The sequence below is a fragment of the Aythya ferina genome, assembly GCF_964211825.1.
Source record: "Aythya ferina genome assembly, chromosome: 10".
Taxonomy (NCBI): Eukaryota; Metazoa; Chordata; class Aves; order Anseriformes; family Anatidae; genus Aythya; species Aythya ferina.
Genome location: NC_140306.1, coordinates 7,698,841 through 7,706,998, shown reverse-complemented (window position 1 = coordinate 7,706,998; position 8,158 = coordinate 7,698,841).

The window sequence follows — 8,158 nt, the reverse complement described above, 5'->3', positions numbered from 1 at the left end:
ACCCCAGCTGTGATCCCAGCCCCAGGCAATTCCAGCCGGTACGGGGGATTTTGTTCAGTTCAACCTGAAGTGTTTAAGTTCCTGGGGAGGTATAGAGAGAAGGAATGAGTTCAGACCCTGACAAGAGCAAAGTGACACAAAGATTACTGCAGGCATCGAGAGGGCTGGATTTGCTCAGTACTTTTAGCTGATTACTTTTCATTTCAGTGGCATGATGGAAGATAACTGTGGTTCATGACACGCTGTCTGAATACCCTTGGTTTAATCCCTTACCTTCTCACGAGTTTTAAAAATCAATGAAGGAAGGCTGTGGGGTTGAACTTCGGTAGATGCTTTGGAAATTCATGTATTTGCATTGGCATTTTCCCACATCTGAAACACTTGCTTGGGGCTTAATCCATGAGGAAGTAATTTACACTGATGTTGTATGACTTCTCCATGGATTTTTTCTTAGGGGGGGATTAAGCTGTGTGTTAAGAGCTGTGTTAACAGTCAGATAACCAATAGATGATGCATTCGGCTTGAAGTGGATGAAGCTAGGAATTGCTTGTAAAGGTCAGGATTAGGAGCACGTTAGAGACAAATCTGTCGTGCTGTAAGCAGCTGCAGTCCTGCTCTCCTCCATGGACTTGCCCCTCTTTCCCTGGGACTGCAGAAGGGCTGAACGTGTTGTGTTCAGAGGTCTGCGCTTGCAGCACCCCACTGAGATGCTCTGGGGTCTGTCTGGCCAAGCCCCACATTGCGCATCGCAGCCCTGCTTTCGCCACACCAGCCCCTGCACTGTAGCCATGTCTTGGCATTTGCTCAGGACGTTTTTCAAGCATCAGAAGCTCCCAGGCAATGTGCAGGCCTGCAAATTAGGACTGCCCAAGTGTATCCCCATAAAATGTCCTCAGCAACAGCCCTGAGGAATAAGGAAGCACTGGATGGAAGCGTGTGTGCATGTGTGTCAACATTTCTAAGATATGATTTCTCCATCTCTTGCATGTGTTTGCACCTGCAGACCATGTGAAAGACAGAAAAGACTTCTATGTGTCGAGCCCATAAAAGTAGCCAAGCTTTCCAAGAAGGAATGCTTGGAAAGCAGCTGTGTCATAGCAACACTGGTGACACTCCTGGACATGAGTGACATGGCATTGACTTGGCATGGGCAGGAGGTGCTGGGAGGGCCAGTAGGACTGCCCGGACACGCAGGCTGATTCTTCAGCAAGACTAAGCTCTAAAGTCTTTCCCTTCAAAGCAGCATTTGTCCTTAGTATTTCAAAGCGTCTGTTCCCAAATCTGCATTTAGGAACAGGAAAAAAATAATCCTAAACCCTTGACCTACTTCCCGTGTGCGACTGCTTCCGTGCTGTGGGTCTGTTCGAGGTTAGTGGAATCCTTCACAGGATCTGCAACATTTCAGTTGTTTTTTCCAGTTTCTGACTGCTTGAATTGCTTGAACCCCAAGTGATGTATTGGAACATTAGGAGAAGACTCTTTGTGAAACAGCACAATTGCCTTCTTAGTAATCTTTTTTTTTTTTTTTTTAAGCTGATATATTTTATTTAAAAGCTAAAAATATAGATATCAATTCTACCAAAGATACATACTACTAATTCTCAGCAAAACAAAACCAACTTAATTTACAAAATAAAATAAAATGTAGTTGTCTTAAAGATTTAGCAATCTTTCTCAAATTCATGTCTTTGGACATCAAATCCTGCGTTCTGAAGTTTATGTTCAAATGGTGCCAGTGAATTTTTATATGAAGGGAAAATGCCGATTTGTTAATCCACTGCATTGCTTTTTCTTTTCTCTCTCTCTTTTTTTTTTTTTTTTTTTTTTTTAATTTTTGGCAGGCGTAATTCAACTCTTATTGTTACCCCTTTGCTTTTCTTCTCTTTGTTGCCATTCTAACAATGTGAACTGCATTGGCTTTACTTATCAAAGGAGAAGGAATGCAAAGATAGAGAAAGAGAAGGAACTGTAATGAAGAGATTTGGCCTCTACTTTGTCTTAGCTGTTAAACTGTTTTTAGTGTTTTTGTTAACTATTTGCAAAGGGAAGCATTTTCTACAGAGGATAATTAATTTCAAGAAAAATATCTTGAGTTTTAAGAATAAGCGTCTCCAAAAGAGGAGATAGTCAATTTTATACAATGTCACAACTCTCCAACATTTGGGGTAGTGACTTTTTTTGTTGTGTTAGAACATTTGAAACTAGCAAGCAGCCATTGTTTCTAAAGACCTAAGCATTCGTGTCTACTCATATTTTCTTTTCCTTCATTTTTAAATAGCGAAACCATTAAAACTGTAAATATTTTGTTGCTTGGATAAGCATCTTCTGGGAACTTTGTATCTATGGTATATAATCATAGAATTTTATATTTTCATATAAAGCTAATTTTTTTCTAGTTTCACCTCCTTCCTAGTTCTGTGGTGGCTATGTGAATACATACCTTCTGTGTATCAAGGTAGTGAGACACCATCATCACACTCCAAAAAGATTTCCACACATGTCATTTCTTTGGGGCAGTGATTGTGAAAGTTGGATTTTTTTTTTCGATTCCATTGTCAGTGTGTGCAATAGGAATTAGACTTAGCCAGTCACTGGATACGTTTGTCTCATTGATCCATTCAGAAAAAAAAAAAAAAATGTGGTGTTTGCTTTTGGGACAGGGTGGGAGGGAGTATTTTGAGGGAGATTTTTTGTTTTGTTTTGTTTGTTTTGGGTTTTTTTGTAACTTGAAGGATCTTCTTTTTGTTATGTTTAAAACTATATCAAATCATTCTATTATAGTGTTATTTAATATGTAAATTGTATTGCTATACATAAAATAAAGTATGGTTTTTGATGTATTTACAGACTTCTTCCTTATTTGCATCAAATACACATAGAGAACAGATGCGCAAGTCAGTATTTCATTGTCCCAGGCGTGCAGGAAGAATGATGAGATCCGAGGCCTGCTTTAATTAGGTCTCAAATTTCCAAGGAGGACTCATCTGGGAGCTGTCTCTCAGTCACTTGTCAGTGCAGATCGCTGCCCCTGTCCTAATTGTCTCAGGCTATTGGAGTGTATCAGAGAGCTTCCCTTCCCTCTCCATGACCGGTCACCCCTCTGGTCACTGCTGTGACCCCTTTTCGGGATTTTGATGGGGATTGTTACCCCCAGCTCCTTGGGCTGTGCCATTCCCTGGATCTAATTCTGGTGTACCAGCAGATGGCTACCCGGAGGATGAGGGGCTTTCACCCAGCCCCTTCACCGGGTTCGCCGTGGTCACCTGCACGTCCTGGTGCCGTGGTAGGGAAGGCAGAAGTGTTCATCCCCGTCACAGCCAGACAGGGAGGGAGGGACAGATGTTCCGAATCCTAGAGACAAAGCAGCAAATGTTCCCCGTGGAGCGTTAGAAGTCATGCCCAGCCGCCGCATCCAGACGGGAGCCCTCTGGAGTGGGTGCGTTGTGCCGGCAGCGCTCAGCATTTTGTGACAGGAACTCGACAGCTCCGTGTGCCGCCTCCTGTGTTGATCCTGGTTGTGTGTGTTACTTATTTTGTTATTCTTGTGGGAAAACCACTTGGGTTTGTGGATCTCACCCTGGCACCAGCAGCCAGCAGTGCGGGCCTGTAGTGGGCACCGCAGCTGCACGGGAGCCATCTCTGTGGTGCCATGGCAGTACTTGGGTACAGCACCCGTAACTGGCGTTGCTTGGTAGCACAAAATGGCTGGATAAACTCAGTCCCCTGCATCCCTGCCTTCCTTTGTGCTGCTGCATTCCCGCCTCTCAGACACGCTGTGGATGACAGGGCAAAAGCAGGGACCTGGGACGTCAGACAGGGCCTGTGACTCGCGTGACATGGCAGCGCCACACCACAGCCAAACAACGGCCCCAAGCCCACAGGCCCTGTGCTGAAAGCCCTGCAGCAGTCCTGAACAGGGAGGCCCTGAGCTCCTGAGCTGTCCCCTGCTGGGCTGCATGGGTGGGACGGGAGGGCAGGGGGGAGGCAAAGCCTTGGAAAAAGTCTGTGCTTGTGCTGGGGAAGGTGCTGGCTGGGACCTATATCGCGTGGAAGCATACAGTAAGTAGTTCATTAATACTTTGGCACCAAAGATAGGATTTACTAGCACTTCCCACCCCTAACAATACGTCTGAATTAGTTGCCGGTATCAGGAGATCCCAACTTCTTCTGTACTAAATAGCTAATGAGTTTAGCCTTTAAGGCTTCCAGAGGCTGCTAGCAGTCATGCTAAGCAGGCACAAATAATAGCAGCATTTTATAAAATGGATTCAAATGCCAGAAGGTGTACTTTCAAGACCTTTTGCGAAAATAAAAATAATTTTGATCAATGGTTCAGTCCCAATCCTGTTAATGTGGCCACTTGAAGCACCACGCAGGGCTCCGTGTGCTGGCGTGTCACCACCACCTGCTGGCAGTTGCCTTATTGATCGCTTGTGGTTTCTGTTTCCCCTTTGCTGCCAATCAATGGTTTTGATGTCTTTCTGACTCTGTAATGCTTTAAGAAGCAACGCTTCACAAAGAAATCTTTCCTGACACTGTGTTCAATTAATGTGACAGTCACTGGGCTCGCTTTTCTTTTCTAAAGTTGTTATCTTCCTTATGTCTTGAAATCCTTGTTTAGGAGTTGACATCTGCTTTACTGGTGTTTTATGTTGTTTTTGAATTTTGAAAAGATTTTGCGTTTCAGTTCCATGTCTCTTGTGGGAGCAGCTTCCAGTACTTCATATTTTGCTATCTGTGAGCTTTCTGTATGGCTCATAATTTCTGTCACACCTAAATTAAAATCCTGTTGGTCTTACATCCCATACCACAGGCTATTCTTACACAATAGCTAATCATAAACACTTTGTTCTTCTATCTAAGGAGCTGCTGAAAGAGAAAGCTTCTGAGTCAACATCAAAAGAAAGCCAGAAGGTATGTGTGTGTTGTCTTGGAAGGATAGCATTACTGGCTAGCAGCCTAAGGCTTGATGGAAGGGAATGTGGCACAACCCTCCACCAGCGATTTTTTCCTGCTTTTATGCTCCAGAAGCACGCCGCAGCTGATAGGTAAGGGCAGCAGGCTCTGCCTGCACAGGCCCTTGTGTAAAGGAGGTGTTTCTCTGCACCATTTAGGTACTAAGGGGCCCAGCTTTCCCTGGGTCCCTCAGGGGCTGACCCCAGCAGCCAGGAGGGGGCAGAACTAAAGCTTTTCCTCCCCAGGAACAGGGCCTGGAGTGGGTTTGATGGGTGGCTGGTATCTACTTTTAGTACTTTTCCACAAACTCTTGCTGCTCTGACTATAGATCCCAGGCACGTAGTGAAGGCAGTGCGCAGCCTTCTTAGCTGTAGCCACACTGGCCCTCATCAGCCAGACCCGCAGGAATGACACTGAGGCAAGAGGGAACATCCAAATAAAAGGCAGACACTGCAAGACATCCTGTGTAGACTCTTGAAAAGTACTTCTGTGTCCTAATAGAGGAACTGTGGTTTCTCAGCCAGCCATGCACCACACAGGCCCGCAGGCCCTGCCTGCACCACCTCCACGTGGTGTTACGCCTCAGTAGCACAGTAACAACGCCGACCTGCCCGGCCTCTACTGGCCCACGCTGACCCCTCACTGGGCAGCCAGCAGGCTGTGGGACATGGATGAAGAGTTCACAGTCTGCTCCAGTACAAAATCTGCCGCAGAGTCACTTAAGATGGCTGGTGTGTTGTTGTCTTTTGGTTGAGGCCCCTCCTCCCTTCAGACAGACATTTAGCAGGACAGGAAAACCTGGCGGCAATGACGATTGCTATGAATTTTGTAGAATGAGACTTGGGAGGATGGGGGGGGGGGGGGGGGGAGCTATTTCAAATAATATCCATTTGGCCCATGGCGTAGCAAACTCCGTAATTCAGCACTAGAGCTCTGCGATGCTGTGTGTCCTTTCCGCAGGAGAGGAAGAGTGCAAGCCTCCTCGTTTCCTTGCTGGGGAGAAAAGCAAGGGGAGAGCTGACGAGCTTGATTGCAGGATAAAATGAGATCTGTAGCGTTCTCTCTGCCAACACATGGGAGGAAAATGATGACCTCTGGGATCAAGCCTAGTTGTTTTCTTTCCGCAAAGCCGTTTCTCCCTGGTGCACCAGAGGGACGAAATAGGGCTGTCCTGGATGTACCAGATAAATGAGCAATTTCTTGTAACAAGGTGCTTACCAGGTTTCATCAGCAGACGATCAAGAAGAATAGAAAACCATAGAAAAACAATAAATTGACGCCTTCATTATGTGCAGCCTGATGGGCCCATCAGCACCACACAGCTTTGCCCTCCAGGAATTCATCCTCACAGGCTTAAACCACGATCTTTAAGGGCATTGCCTCGGTGTAGGAACTGTGGGACAAACTCTGGTCCCAATCTTCGAACAACACTGTTTCTAAGCTGCGGTTTTAATTTAAAATAACATTTAATGTCATTTCAATTAAATCATTTCATTCATGATACTGTCAGCTGACACTTGTAGGGCACACCAGGTTGCAGAACACCGTGTGTTAAAAAGCCACAGGTGGGACTGTGACCTGAACGAGTTCTTGCTATTGTAGCTGTAATACAGCAAGCTCTATGAAAACAGGTGACAAAGTAAAAGGGTTAAGCTATGTAACACTTTGCTTAGCTGGCTATAAAAAAGGTGAGCACACTTTGCAACTAGCAAAGAACGTCCTTAGTTGTGCTTAATACCAGCCTTCAAGCTGAAAAACACCATTAGTGGGGGAAAAAAATCATAAAAGCTCTTAAAAGTTCAGTAGCTTATGTTAGGAAAGGCTCTGCCTTCTGAATTTTAGTGCCTTAAATAAGCTTCCTTATTACTTAAACCTCTTACTTTGAGCCTGTTAGACACAGACATACGTTGTGCCTTTGCCAGAAAGTCTCCCAGTGACCTGTAAATTGATTGCAGCTTGTAAAATTGGCTATAAGTAAATCCTAGCTCTTTTTTTTTTTTTTCTTTTTTTCTTTTTTTTTTTTTTCCTTTTTCTGAAGTAAAAAGGATGCAGGTGTCTTGTCTCCTGTTAGGTTCTATGCTCTGTATGCAGTTCAGAAACGCTATTGATTGCACAGCATCTAAGATGTAGTACCTGAAATGTATAGCAGTCGGCTCTTGTATTATGAAGCTGATTGTTTTCATTGACAATGCCACTACATAACATAAAAATTTAATTCTCAAATGTTGTTTTTATGAAATCTGATGGTTTGTGCAGTCATCCCAAATACAATAGATGGGGTCTAATTCACCTGGTATCACCCGATAGGGCTACGTATCTCATGGCAGTCTATCACGTAAGGTACTGCAAAGAATGAGGAGCACCAGTAATGTACCTCCTTGGTTTCACATAGGATATTGGTAGCAAGTTTTACAGCATTTGTTTATCTCAGTGCTGTGTTCATAATTTAGAAGTGCAATTAAAAATGCCTTGGTATCTTTCTTGTGCCATAGCCAACCCGTGTGTCAGTATGTCTTCATACCACTCACTCAGTCAACTGGATGAACGTTTTGTGAGTAACAAAATGTTACTCACAAAACTGGCAAAAGTTACTGGCAAGAGTAACTGAGTCGAGCCCACGTGGCCAGATGAGCAGAGCGCTGTCACGCCAGAGTTTTCTCATTTTGCCCAAATTCTCTTCCTTGTTTCCCAGCTTCAGACATGGGCACCTGGTCAGCAAGGGCTCAGCACCTTGCAGGTCCAGCAAAGAGCCGTGACCGGTCTCTGATCCATCGGCTTGAACAGGACTTGACACACGGCGTTGTGCTGGTAGCCGTGGGAATCAGAAGATTAAGTACAGAACTGCCAAAAAAGTGTATTGAGCAGGAGTTCGTCACATAAAAGGTATGACAAAAATAAAAAAGAATAAGCTCCAACATGACAAGTGGAAAGAACACGGTCAGTTAATAGAAATGGCATAAAGTTGGTCAAATTACCCTGAAGTTCGCAAATAAGGGATAATAGCAGCTCTCCTCTGCCCCTACACCTACTTTTTATGCCCTTATTTCTTTCATGAGGCTCGTTTTTATGCTCCTGCTGCTGCACATAACTGGGCCGCAGCCTGTGTTCCACTGGATGATAAAGGTAATTTTGATCACGAACTCACGGATTCATGGCACAAAGTGTTCACCCAGTCCGATGGCTCCCTCCTGGTTTTCAGATT